Genomic DNA, 15,212 nt, shown 5'->3' with positions numbered 1-15,212 from the left:
AATTGCTTGAGCACTGTCCTATATCAGGAGTTAGCATTGAGAGATATACATCGAAACAGACATATCCAAATGTGTGGGGGAAGGGAATGTAAGACTTACATTAACCAAACCCAGCAAAAGATCTGGATTTAAGTTAAGTGGATCAGACACTCAGTTCATTAGACTGGAGCCTGGAGCCACAGTCTGGCTTTCAGCAATTAAAACTGTCGGTTTCAGTGGAGATGGATCTGGCAGTTTAAAAGCTGCCCTGTAGGCAGCTTCCACATGGGGTCAGGGGAATATCTGTCTGATGTGCCTGTACGATATCCAACTAACCATAACATTCGGGCTAAAGGCTAGATAGAAAGGGAATGGAGAGTCAGAGTTTAAAACTGAAAGCTTGTCTTTAAATCGAGTTGAGATGCCACCACTCCATCCCATCTCTGAGGCTGGTATTACTAAATCAGTAATAATTTTGAAGTGAATGGGTAACCTGGTTCATACAGTAATGAAGTGCCCACCAAATAATAACGGACCTCAAAGCTCAGCCAGGTCTACTTGAAGAGGATAAGGCTATGCTGCCCATAGCTTCAGGTAGAATTCAGCAATGGGCTCTAATATTAAGTGTGCATAATCACAAGCTGGAAAACCATCCGGGAGGCCAAATAGCAAATGTGGATGCATTGAGCTGCCTCCCGCTGACAGATACAACACTGGTAGTACCACCACTGGAAGAATCCATGATTGTTTTAAATTTCCTGGACACACTTCCAGTCACATCTGACAATATTAGACTTTGGACAGAGAAAGATCCAGTCCATTATGTCTTTGCCAGCTCTTTGTAAGAACAGTTAGATCCAATGCTCCCTGCTTTACTTGTCAAATTAACTACTGCTTGTCTCTGCTTTATAGCAGAGGTTTATCGGAGTGATACCTGGAATGTGTGGATTGTCTCATTGGAAATGGTTGGACAGACTGGGCTTATTTCCACTGGAGTTTAGAAATATGAGAAGTAATTTGATTGAAGCGTATAAGATCCTGATTGGTTTTGACACAGAAAGGATGCTTTCCGTTGAAGGTCAGTCGAACGTCAGAGTACCTGGTTCTAAAATTAGGAGTCACCCTTTCAGAACTGAAATGAGGGGAATATTTTTGTTAAAGGGTTGTGCGACTGGAATTCACTACTTCAGAAGGCAGTAAAGACGGAGCCACTGAATATTTTTAAGGCAGAGATGGATAGATTTTTACTTAGTGACCGATTGAAGGTGCTCCTAGCTAGATGGAAATCTAGAATTGGAAACACAACAGATCAACCATGATCTTATTGAATGCTGCAGCAGGTTTGAACGGTTGAATGGCCTATCATTGCTCCTATTTTGTATGTTTGCAATATAGGTTACACTTCAAGAGTACTTAAAAGAATATTTTAAAGTTCTTTAAGATTTGCCAAGATCAGGAAAGGTACTAAATAAACATTTCATCCCCAAAGCCTTACAAATATTTCCTTTTCAAGTATTCATTCAATCTCTTGATTGAAACCCTTCAAACCTAGAAGTTATTAGTGAATCTGTTTCTACTGCTCTTTCAGGCAATGCACTGCAAATCACATCAATGTGCTGCATAAAATAATTCTCATCATCCTCCTGTAGTGATTGTAATGAGGTCAGCCAGATGGATCTCAAAGAATATGAGTTTTCTGACTGGCGATGTTAATCTGGTCCAATCAGGGAGTCCAGGCTGACAGATAAGAACTGGAGTATCAGAGGTTCTGCTCACTCTGAGAGCTGGCTCTGAGGGAGCTGGATCAGTGTCAAGGATTCTCCATGTTTAAATGAAGGGTGTCTTGGTGACAGGATACCAACCTCTGTGGAGTTCTTTCAGTGGTGATGAGAATGGGATTAATGATGTAACCATGCAAAAGGGCCTACTATCTAAAGCCCAACTGGACTTCAAACAGGCATTACAACTGGCTTTACCATTTGAAAATGCGGCATATGGAGCATATGAGTTGCAGGGTATTCCAATGGAAATCGACACGCTCGCCAGCCAAACTGAGCTCAGGGGTTATCACTTGAGTAAAGACAATTGCAGAGCCTCACTCAGGACACATCCTGAACAGAGGGACTCTAGGTCAGCCTACAGCAAAACCTCAAAAGAATGCCAAGCTTGTGCCAAACGGTTAAAATTTTCTTTAGGATCCGGTCTGGCATGCCATTGTAGCTGCTGCCAGTATGCAGACTCAAGACAGCAAAGGAGTCCCACTATGATTCCAAGTGAGATCTGGTGTTAACATGTGATGCTCCCCCATTCAGCCACGGAGTAATATTAGATCATAGGTGGCCCAATGGAGAGGTACGCCCAATAGCATATGCACCCAGAACTTTAGCTAATACAGAATGTAATATGTACGCAGATAAATATACCCAGATAGAGAAGGAAGCTTTCGCACTCATATTTGGAGTCAGAAAGTTCCACTAATTCTTTTACGGACATAAATTTGTAATGATAAAGAAACAAAAACCCCTGCTAGGTTGACTTAAAGAGGACAAGGAAGTGCCTCACTTCTGAGGAAGGGCCACTGGACCTGAAATGTTAACTCTGATTTCTCTTCACAGATGCTGCCAGACCTACTGAGCTTTTCCAGCAACTTCTGTTTTCGTTTCTGATTTACGGCAACTGCAGTTCTTCCAGTTTTTATTTACCAGCAGAGAATTTGAGTATTTCCTACACAGAAGTAGGAATTTCCTACACAGAGTCACAGAACCTGTAAGGAACCTGTTGTCCTTACTTGGTCTGTCTTATATGTGACAACAGACCCACAAAGATTCCTGATGAAGGGCTTTTACCCAAAACGTCGATTTTCCTGCTGCTTGGATGTTGCCTGACCTGCTGTGCTTTTTGGCAGAGTGGTAGATGTGATCTATATGGACTTCAGTAAGGCATTCAATAAGGTTCCCCATGGGAGACTAATTAGCAAGGTTAGATCTCATGGAATACAGGGAGAACTAGCCATTCACCACAGAAGAATGCTCTTCAGCCCATCGGGTTTGTGTCCATTAAAACCAAGTACCTGATTATACCTGAATCTTGACATCATAAGTGCACATCTAAACCACCCTTACAGGCATTTCAGATTCCCCATCACCGTTTGGGTGAAATTTATTTCCTCACATTCCCCTCTGCATTTCCTGTCACTCACAGAAAATCTATGATCCCTCCACCACAGGGAAATGCCCTTCCTGTCTTCTCTATAGGTAGATAGGATAGTGAAGAAGGCGTTTGGTATGCTTTCCTTTATTGGTCAGAGTATTGAGTACAGGAGTTGGGAGGTCATGTTGCGGCTGTACAGGACATTGGTTAGGCCACTTTTGGAATATTGTGTGCAATTCTGGTGTCCTTCCTATCAGAAAGATGTTGTGAAACTTGAAAGGGTTCAGACTGGATTTATAAGGATGTTTCCAGGGTTGAAGGATTTGAGCTATAGGGAGAGGCTGAACAGGCTAAGGCTGTTTTCCCTGGAGCGTCAGAGGCTGAGGGATGATCTTATAGAGGTTTACAAAATTATGAGGGGCATGGATAGGATAAATAGACAAAGTATTTTCCCTAGGGTGGGGAGTCCAGAACTAGAGGGCATAGGTTTAGGGTGAGAAGGGAAAGATATAAAAGAGACCTGAGGGGCAACTTTTTCACACAGAGGGTGGCACATGTATGGAATTAGCTGCCAGAGGAAGTGGGAGGCGAGTACAATTGCAACATTTAAGAGGCATTTGGATAGGTATATGAATAGGAAGGGTTTGGAGGGATATGGGCCGGGTGCTGGCAGATGGGACTAGATTGGGTTGGGATATCTGGTCGGCATGGAGGGGTTGGGACCGAAGGGTCTGTTTCCATGCTGTACATCTCTATGACTCTATGACTCTACTCTAATCTTGACTCTAATCTCCAGAATCTGCAGTAACCACTTTTTGCCACAATCGTGTGGTTGACTCTTAACTGCCCTCTGGGCCATTCGAGATAGGCAAGAAATGCTGGCTACCCTCGGTCCACACCCAACACCTGCCCATACTCCATGGCACCTTCCTATGCAATTGCAGAAGGTGTAGCACCTACCCATTTTCTTCCTTATTCCTCACTATCCAAGGCCTCAGACACACCTTCCAGGTAAAGCAGCAATTTTCCGGCACTTCACTCAATCCACTATATTCGCTGCCCACGATGTAGCCTGATGTACAATGGGGAGACAAAACACAGACTGGGCGATCACTTTTTGGAACACCTACATTTTGTCCTATTGCTTGCCAGTTTAACACATTTCTGTCTTGGCTTGCTGCAGTGATCCAGCAATGTTCAGTGCTAGTTGGAATAACAGCAGCTCATTTTTCATTTGGCAATCCTGCTCCCTTTGGAACTCAGTATTGAGTTTAATAATTTTAGGGCCTGAGTACTTTCTCCCATGTCCTTTTCAAAATCCCAACACTTCAGTCCTTGACAAACTACGCATCGTCAGCTACTAATTGTCCCCATTAGCAGCTATTCAATCCCCCAGGCTAACTTTTATCCATTCCATGGTCTATCCAACTGTTGTTCTTTCTCTCTGGGCTTCATCTCCACCTATTGTTCACTACAATCCCCCCCCCCCGCCACACACCCCATCTTCAGCATACATACCAAACATCTCCTCATGACATTCAGTTCTGAAGAAGGGTCACTGGACCCAAAATGCTAACTCTGCTTTCTTTTCACAGATGCTGCCAGATGTGTTGAGTTTTCCCAGCAATTTCTGTAGCATACATACCAAACATCTCCTCATGACATTCAGTTCTGAAGAAGGGTCACTGGACCCAAAATGCTAACTCTGCTTTCTTTCACAGATGCTGCCAGATGTGTTGAGTTTTCCCAGCAATTTCTGTTTATGTTTCTCATTTCTAGCATCCACTGTCCTTTGCTTTTTTGTTTTTAGGTTATTGTATCAGAAACACTCTTTGTAAAGGAATTATTTCTGCCCTCCATGTCTCATACAGCCATTGAGTCATAGAGTTAAACAGCACAGAAATAGATACTTTGGCCCAACTTGTCAATGCTGACCAGGTTTCCTAAGCTGAACTAGTCCCATTCACTCCATCCTAATGAACTCTAATTTACACTGATACCTCCAATGTCTCAGGATTCTCCTGATAGCTGGAGTTTCCTATTCCTGCCTTCAGCTTTGTGTATTTAGTTGGTATCTTGCTGTGGGTTTTAATGCCCTTTCATAACTGAACACCTGAAACAGCACACAGTACTCCAATTGTACCCTCACCAACCTTAAGTTTATAATTAGTTCTTTCTTAAAATCTTAAATTCTTGTCATTCACTCATTACCAATTTGTAAAACACTTTAATGTAGTTTGTCATAAGCTCAATATTCACCTATTGACAGTCCCTGTTGTTGTGGTTGTATGTTTCGAACAGCCTGGCCTTTTAAGAAAATGAGCTGAAAATGTGTTGCTGGAAAAGCGCAGCAGGTCAGGCAGCATCCAAGGAGCAGGAGAATCGACATTTCGGGCATGAGCCCTTCTTCAGGAAAGGCTCATGCCTGAAACGTCGATTCTCCTGCTCCTTGGATGCTGCCTGACCTGCTGCGCTTTTCCATCAACACATGTTCAGCTCTGATCTCCAGCATCTGCAGTCCTCACTTTCTTCTTTAAGAAAATGCCTGAGTTACGGAGATACTTTGTTTTCCAAGCTCAAAGTATATAAATCCTATGGGATCAATGAACTACTGATTAGACAACCCAACAGTGCTCTGCATTAACTTTAACAGTGAGTCATAATTGGACCATGTGTAAAGCATGTGTTGTACCCGATCCCATCAATTTCCCAATGTGTGGCTGAGCCCAAAGTTTTATTGTTTGTAGGCATTGGGTTACATGACAAACCTCCTAAACTGCCAATGAGTAGCACTGTTTGGGCAGACATTGTGCCCAATACCATCCCAAAAAGATACTTCAACTTTCTCAATAGCAACCTTAAGCTCTGGGGTCAATTTTATGTGTGCCTGTTTGAAAGGACAATGACCCTCAGTGGATTTAGACACCTATTTCACCCATTTCTTTGTCTCTTGAATATTACAGACCATGTGGTATAGACATAGCACATGGGGCTATTTGGATGGCATTCCCAGGGCTTTGACCAAATGGTAGTCATGGTGCAATGTCTATGGCCTGGTCATCCAAAGGCCCAGGTTAAACCTCCGATCATCGTAACTGCTGGAAGTAAAAATTTAAAAATAACGAGGGGTGTAGGTAGAGTTAATGGTAGGTGTGTTTTCCGTAGGCTTTCAAGACTAGGGAGTGCAATTTTAAGGTGAGAGGAGAGAGATTTTAAGAAGACATGGGGGAAAGTTCTTTATAAAAGAGGGTGGTTCACATGTGGAATGAACTTCCTGAGGGAATGGTGGATGTGGGTACAATTACAACATTTAAAAGACATTTGGATAACTACATGAATAGGAAAGGTTGTAGGGATGTGGGCCAGGAACAGGCAGGTGGGACTAGTTTAGTTTAGGATTATGTTCGGCGTGGACTGGTTGGACTGAAGGGTCTGTTTCCATGTTGTATGACCCTATGACTTGATGAGCATTGATGAATAAATCTGGAATTAAAAGCTAGAGTAAGTAATGGTGACATTGAAACAATCAGATCTTTGTTTAAAAAAAAACTTCCAGTACTCTTATATCTTTTTGAGAAGGAAATCCTCCATCCTTACCTGGTCTGTTTATGTGTGATTCCAAATCCATTGTAATGCAGTTGGCTTTAATTAAACAGTAGTTGAGCAAACCTCTCAGCTGTGTCAAGCCACTACCTACCTGCCCAGAATGTGGGGAGAAGCAATGACAAAGGTGTCCACTGTTTCAGCTGAAGACATGTTCAAAAAAATGAGATGATAACTGCTCTGTTCTGGTGGTGAAAGCATTTTGGAAAATTTCAATTCAGTTCTTAGCGGATGCAAGTCCCACATTGCAAGAGAACTGTTCCCAATTTCTGTTAGCAATTGACAATCTGAAGAGGAGGTTGCTTTCAGGAACTGGAAAAGGTTTACAGTGGTCTGATCCTGGAGAGTGTCCTTTGAGCTTGTGTCTGAGACACATTGCTTGTCAGTATGGAGAAAGCTATACTCTCCATCTGGCTGTACTTCTCGAAATGTGCTTGATGTTTTCATTGGGTTACTTAACTTCAATGAGGAAAGTTATTTTTCCACTTAGTCACATCCTTCACAGCAACAAGCACAAGAAAATATCACATCACCGTCTTGGAAAGAACTTACTCGGAAAGTGGAAAGATGCAGGAATGAGGGCCCTTTGTCCAAGAGTTCTGGTGAATGCATTCTCACCAAAATGATGTGCCAAAAGAACATCAGAAAGCAATGAAATGCGTGCTGGGAGGCAAACAAGTTTCCTGCACATCTGATATTTTAGCCTGAATGAAGTAATGGAACGGGAGCAGCAAGACTCCACATGAATTAATTCTTAAGCCATTTGCCAGATTAATTGTTGTCATCAATTTCCACACTCCAACTTTCAGCCTCACTTTTGAAGTAGAGACTAGTGATTTGTACTCAAGAACCAAACTAGCGTAAATCTGTACTTTGATTCTGATATTCTGATCAATATGCCTACATGTACTTGGCTGTCAAATCCTTGTCATATCCTTTGGATGTTTGCAGCATTAGGATCTGGTACATCTGATACATGGAGGATGGGAGAAGGATTTGAATGGGATTGGTGAGTTGGAGAAAGAACAGGGACAACACAATCAGGAGTTCAGAGGGAAACAAGGCCTGTTAGATTTATTGAACATATTATTATTTAAAATGGATATTTTGGCTAACTGGGAACAAACTTGCAGCCAGTGGATGGAAATGGTATCCTGCACATGGAGTGGACCATTGTACAAATGAGCCAGGTGCTTAGGAAAAGCAAGGGAATGGTGATATGGGGGGATAAGTTGTAATAGGGAAGATCCAAGGATTTCTTCCAGGACCTGGACAAGGAAAGGATAAAAAGAATTTAATTTAGCTTACTTAATTTAACAGTTCTGAAGAAGAATCACTGGACCCGAAATGTTAACTCTGCTTTCTCTCCACAGATGCTGCCAGACCTGCTAGCAATTTCTGTTTGTGTTCATTCAGCCTCGTCTGGTCACCCTGTCACTTTCAACCAGGCATGGTCCAGAGCATTTGATACAACACTGTTCCAATGCCAGGTCAGCAACTTGAAACCTGAAGTCTATTTCTCTCTCCATAGCTGCTGACAGACCTGCTGAGTATTACAAGCCTTTTCTGTTTTATTATTGACACAAGTGGGCCTCACTACTCCTCCACACCTTCCCCTCCAGCCCATCCCTGCACCCCACCATATGTACATACCATTCACCCCAACCCCAAGGTGCTCTGTGCCCTCGACCCTCGCTCAAAACCTTCTCCACCCTCAAAGCGCTGTCTTCTGCCCATCTCAACCCCTCCATGCAATCTCCCCAGCTCAGTCTCCCCAACTCACTCATCCATCCCACCAAATCCACTGTGCACTCTCTGACCCTCTATACACCCCCACCTCACCTCAACTGCCCCCAAGTTGGTGCTCTCAAACCCTGAATTTAACTCTCACATTCTCTGTTCTATATAGGTGAGGGACAAAGCTACAATATCTCCATAACACGGTCATGGGAAGTACAGTTTGGCAGCTGATAAGCCAAGTGGCCTTATTCTATGCTGCACACTTCCTTCATCCTGCATTCCAACAGTGACTGTACATCATTGTCTGTGAAACACTTTGGGACTCCTCAGAAACATGATGTATGTAAATCCAAATTTCGTTCGTTCCTCTGAATGAACTCTTCGCGATAAATCACCTTGTTCAAATTTCAGGCCATCTGTCTTTTTCAGAAAACTGACAATCACAACTTCATAATTGTGGACTAATTTTTTTTTGTCCTTGCATGGACTCGATCCGTAGGCCAGAAATAAAACAAAGCATGGCACTATACATTGAGGTAAAAGCAATGACTGCAGATGCTGGAAACCAGATTCTGGATTAGTGGTGCTGGAAGAGCACAGCAGTTCAGGCAGCATCCAAGGAGGGCCTTGAATTCCTTAAAAACCACATTGTTCAAAGAGAAAAGAAGATATTCAAGGAATGTTCTCAGTTACTGGGATGTACTCAGTGCTGATGAGGCTTGAGAGTGTTAGGAAGGGTTTTGTTCTGTCGAGATTATTTTCACAGCTGTGAAGTTGGGCTCTAAAGCTGCAGCTGAGTTGACGTAGGGAAGTAGTCATTGAATACTGCCACGTCTTTCAGTCCACCCTTGAGCCTCACTTAGTGTGAGGATGATGCTGCCAGTGCCATAAACACTGCCATCACAATTAACTTTTAAGTTGCTTTATCAAGGTGGCACGGTGGCTCAGTGGTTAGCACTGCTGCCTCACAGCGCCAGAGACCCGGGTACAATTTCAGCCTCGGGCGATTATCTGTGTGGAGTTTGCACGCTCTCCCCGTATCTGCGTAGGTTTCCTCTGGGTGTTCCAGTTTCCTCCCACAATCCAAAGATGTGCAAGTTAAGGTGAATTGGTCATGCTGAACTGGTCATGCATAGTGCAAGGTGCATTAGTCAGGGGTAAATATAGAGGAGGGGAATGAGTCAAGGTGCATTACTCTTCGGAGGGTTGATGTGGACTCGTTGGGCCAAATTGCCTGTTTCCATACTGTAGGGAATCTAATCTAAAATAATTATTATGTACTTGGACCAAGCAGGTACAGTGACCATTTATGCTGAACAGTCACAGTGGTATGTATGGTATAGGAGGATCCCATCCAAACCTTCCCTCACTCCCTGCTATATAAAGGGCCAGCCATCCAAATTACGAGAATGATTCCTGTACTTCAGAGGAGAGATTATACAAATTAGGCCTGTTGTTCCTTCTAGAATTTAGAAGGTTTAAGCAGTGATCTGATTGAACTGTTCATAATATTAACAGGAAAAGACCAGGTAAACAAGGCCTCTTGTGACACAGTGGTAGTGCCTCTGAGCCAGGAGGCCCTGGGTCATGTCCTACCTGCTCCGCAGGTGTGTAATTGCAACTCCGAGTAGGCTGATGAGAATTATCAAAATAAAGATAAACTATATCCACTGGCTGGTGATTCTAGAGCTACGGGTCTAAAAATTAGGAGCAGACCATTCAGGAGAGATGTTAGGAAGCACTTCTACACACAAAGGGTGGTAGATGTTTGCACAAATGGCAGTGGATGTTAGGTGCTAAATCTGAGATAGATACATTTTTGGTAAACAAAGGTCTTAACGGATATGGGCCAAATGCGAATATATGGAGTTAGGCCATGGTTCCACCATAATCACTGGATGGCAGAACGGGCTCAGTCGGTGGCCTATTACATAGAACATAGAACAATACAGTGCAGAACAGGCCCTTCGTCCTTCAATGTTGCGCTGACTTGTGAACTAACCTAAGTCCATCACCCTACATTATCCTATCATCATCCATATGCTTATCCAAGGACTATTTAAATGCCCCTAATGTGGCTGAGTTAACTACATTGGCAGGCAGAGCATTCCACACCCTTACCACTCTCTGAGCAAAAAACCTGCCTCTGACATCTGTCTTCAATCTATCTCCCTTCAATTTGCAGCTATGCCCCCTCGTACAAGCAGATGTCATAATCCTCAGAAAAAGACTCTCACTATCCACTCTAATCCTCTGATCATCTTGCATGTCTCTATTAAATCCCCTCTTAGCCTTCTTCTCTCCGGTGAGAACAGATCCAAGTCCTTCAGCTTTTCTTCATAAGACCCTTGCTCCAGACGCTATGTTCCTTTATTCAAATAATAGCTGGTTTACTCCAAATAGGGAGGAGAAGGAGGATGACTGGACACGTGGCTCTCCCAGTCAAGGATGCCAATGGCATCTTGAAGAAGGGTCCTGAAGAAGGGTCGTACTTGAATTTTCGACTCTCCTGCTCCTCGGGTGCTGCCTGACTTGCTGTACTTGCTGATCTGGAGAAACTTGCAAGCCTGCTGCAGCTTCCTGTTGTCCATCCACAGGTAGAGGAGTCAGTCAGACAATTCTACACACGGTTACAGGGGAGCTGAGGTTCCTGAGCCACTGGGTCTACAGAACCTAATGGAGCAGGTGCCACAGCGGTCTGCAAAGAATGAGGGGTGAGGAAGAGGAGGATTTTCAGAGAACACTTCTAACTTCACAACAGCATCCAGGAGAGTGACTCAGGTTCAACTGGGGGATGGTTACAGATTTAGCTTCATCATTCAACCTAACATCGGACTTCACCCTGCATGAAGATGTTGCTGCCAGGGCTCATAAGGCCATGGTCACCATCAATATTTTAAGCTGCTTTATCACTCCAGGTTACAGTACATCCATCATCACTGTACCTGAGAGCTGCTGCAGGCCCCTGAATGTGGAGAGGTGAATCTCTCTGTTTACTTCAAATAGGGAGGAGGAGGAGGATGACTGGACACGTGGCTCTCCCAGTCAAGGATGCCAATGGCATCTTGAAGAAGGGTCCTGAAGAAGGGTCGTACTTGAATTTTCGACTCTCCTGCTCCTCGGGTGCTGCCTGACTTGCTGTACTTTTTCTAGTACCACGCTTTCTCAACTCTGACTCTCTACCCAATGATTGCCCACCGGGGGTATGAAGAGAAAGCGAGAGTGGGATACTGAAATTGCATGATCAGCTACAATCATATTGAGTGCAGAGCAGGCTTGAAGGGCTGAATGGCCTCCTCTTGCTCCTTTTTTTTATCTTGGATAAAAACTATCAGGCATGACAGAGCCACTTCAGATTTCACAAAGTGGCAATCCCATCCTGATGATCTGATGGAGGACTGATCACTTGACTGCTTTGAGACCCTCTTTGAGCCACACTATCTGTAGCCAGGCTGACAGCAATCTAAAGCCACACATCACCAAGCGTGAACTTCATGAATACTGCCTGAACACAAACTGCAGTAATGGGACATCAGCTGGCTTCAGCTGAAAAGATGGAGGCAGCTGAGGAGTTGGCCACAGTCTTTTGTTCCTCCCTGGATAAATAACACTTGCTTTTCATCCCCAATGTGATGTTTGGCGGAGCACATAAGGAATGCAACACAAGTTGTGACTAGAGCAAAGTTTGAAAGATTATAGGCTTAGGACGCAAAGCAATGGCATCTATGTAGCTGCCCAAGCTTAAAGATAGGACTAAAGAGCTCCCAGTTCAAAGTGACCGAATAATAGATTTGTTACAGCACATCAGGAGGCCATTCAATTCATCATGTTCATGCCAACTCTATGCAAAAACAACTCAGCTATTCCTCCCCCGCCTTTGTCCCAGAGCCCTGCACATTTTTTCCATTTGTTAAATTATCCAGTTTCCTTTTAGAGGGGCTGATTGAATCTACCTCTGCCACATTCTCCGTCTATACATTACAAATCCTCGCCACTTGCTGCTCAGAAATGTATTTTTTTCTTCATGTCATCTTTGTTTCATTCACCATTAATTTTAAATTGGTGTCTTATGGTAACTCTTGATCTGTAAGGAGTTCTGTAAGGACAACACCACCAGCTTTTCCAAACTTTCTACAGAACTGAAGTTTCTCATTCCTGGAGCCATTCTTAGAAAACCTTTCAGTGACTTTTCTCCAAATCCTTCACTAAGTGTGATGGTCAGAATTGAATGCAGTACTCCAGCCGATGCTGAACTTATCATTTATGAAGGCTCACTCTAACTTACTGCTATTCTGTTCTGTGCTCTCCATATTGAAAGCCCAGGGTCTCATTAGTTCTATGAACCACTTTCTCAACCTGTCCTGCCACCTTCAACAATTTGTGCACATGTACCCAGCAGGTTCATCTGCTCTTGTGGAGAAAGTGAGGACTGCAGATGCTGCAGATCAGAGTCAAGAGTGTGTTGCTGGAAGAGCACAGCAGGTCAGGCAGCATCTGAGGCGCAGTAAAATCTATGTTTCATGCAAGAGCTCTGGAGGGCTCTTGCCTAAATCGTCCATTCTCCTGCTCCACAGATGCCGCCTCATCTACTCCTGTGTCTCCTTTCGAATTCTACACTTCATGTTATACTGCTTCCCCTTGTTTCTTCCCCCGAAATGATCACATCACACTCCTCTACAATAAATTTCATCTGTATAATTTTTTCATGAGCCATTCAATGTCCTTCTGAAGTCTATCTGTGGTCTCCTCACAGTTCACAATGCTTCCTAGTTTTGTCTCATCTGTAAATCTTGAAATTCTAAGAGCTACACACCGAACTGAACGGCACTGTGACAAATCAGGACAACACTGATCGCTGGGAGTACATTTCAGCAGAATAAGACAAACTATTCACCATCACTCTCTCTGTCCTGTCTCTCAGCCAAATTCATTGAGATGCTGCCCCAGCTGTTCCTGTATATTCCACTGGCTAGAGATTTGCTGACAGGCCAATGTGTACACCCCAATGGAAAAGGGAAAGGGAAAAGAGAAATCTGGAATTACAGTCGATAACATTAAGCCAGATTTACAATTCACTGTTATATAATAATAAGAGCATTCCAGGTGTTAACAGCAAATAGTGTTAAAACAACTCCTAATTTCCCCTCTGTTTCTTCTGCTTACGATCTTCAAATGATATCCCCTGGTTATGAACCCTCAAGTAAATAATACATATCACGTTCCTATGGGATTCATAATTGCAAATAGGAGCAGGAGTGAGCTATTGAGCCCCTCCACCTGCTCTGCCAATCAATAGGATCATGGCTGACCCACTTGTGTTTCAAATTCCTCATTTCTATCTACCCCAATCATTGTTTACTCTTTTGCCTAACAAGGACCTTATCTATCATGATCTTAAAACTATTTAAGGATCCCATCTTCAGCACCTTCTTAGGGAGAGAGTCTCAAAGTCACAAACCCCTCAGAGAAAAGCATCTCTTTATCTCTGTCCTGAAAGGGTGATCCCCTAATTTTAAAACACCGACCCCTATGTCCTGGGACAGCCACAAGAGGAAACAGCCTTTCCACATTCGCCTTGTCAAGGCTGTTGAAGATCTGAATAAACAAAGATGTGCAGGTTAGATGGATTGGCCATGGGAAATGTAGGGTTATAGGGATTGGGTAGGGTTGTGGGTCTGGGTGGGAAACTCTTTGGAGGGTCAGTGTGGACTCAATGCACCCGTGGCATTTTATGATTCTATGAAACCGAGGGAAATCAAATAAGGACACCTATGCTGAACCAGAGACTCCCAACCTGAAGAAATCTCTGATGCCTGACGAGGACATTGACTCACTGATAGCCCACCTCTGTTGGATGACACCCATCAGAATGGATGCTGCAGCATCCTAAGGTAATAGAACAGCAATGAGTGTACTGAGTATAGCAAACTCCAGCACCTAATCCAGCTCCCCGTCTAGACCGTACCAATCCGCTTGTTAAAAGACCTGGACATTTTGCTACTTATGTGCTGACAGGCCAAGGAAGGGTGTTCGCCCTCAACTTGTCTGTGTTTTATCATCTCTTCGTTCAGTGCTTCCCCAGGGCAGTAAAGCTCAGGGCATGACCACTCACTGCAAAAGAGAAACATTTGCTGCTCCCTTCCCCCCTGCACCACCCCCACCCCGCAACCTGTCACACATCTCTTGCCTAAAATTTTTAATCAGTTTCCAACGAGCATACAGTGAAACAGAGGGGAGGGGATATCTATTCTCCACCTTTAAATTGCAGAAAGGCTAATAGGCTCAGTTCAGGGATCACTTTGAAAGATAGAAGCTGGACAGGCAGAACTCGGTGGGAGAGTATTCCAGCGATAGCAGTGGTCATTAGATTGACAGTGGTTATGGAACCCTCCTGCCATTGGAATAGTTTCTGCTAATTCATTCTATCAGAACCATCCATCATTCCAAACAAGCGCAGGCTGCAACACGAAAAGGCAATCAATCATCACAAGGAACTTGTCAGGAGCGTTAACAAGAAAAGCCGTGTTTAAGGAGTTATCGGGACAAATGATTGAAATCCTCGTCCAGTAAGTAGATTTTGCAGAAAGGATACAAGAGGCGGAGAGGTTGCGAAGGCATTTCACAGCTTAGGGCTAAAACATCTGAAGGAGAAAGTGAGGATTGCAGATGCTGGAGATCAGAGTCAAGAGTGTGGTGCTGGAAAAGTACAGCAGTCAGGCAGTATTCAAGGGGCAGGAGAA

The 15,212-nt window shown here is 43.7% G+C and overlaps 1 protein-coding gene across 1 annotated transcript in view; it reads right to left on the bottom strand.

Annotated features, from left to right (window-relative positions):
- Positions 1-15,212, bottom strand: part of dcn (decorin) — a 74,137-nt gene that overhangs the window by 42,444 nt on the left and 16,481 nt on the right. The gene's annotated exons all lie outside the window — the stretch shown is intronic.

The sequence above is a fragment of the Chiloscyllium plagiosum genome, chromosome 19, assembly GCF_004010195.1.
Source record: "Chiloscyllium plagiosum isolate BGI_BamShark_2017 chromosome 19, ASM401019v2, whole genome shotgun sequence".
NCBI classification, from domain to species: Eukaryota; Metazoa; Chordata; class Chondrichthyes; order Orectolobiformes; family Hemiscylliidae; genus Chiloscyllium; species Chiloscyllium plagiosum.
This window is presented reverse-complemented; position numbering and strand designations above follow the sequence as displayed.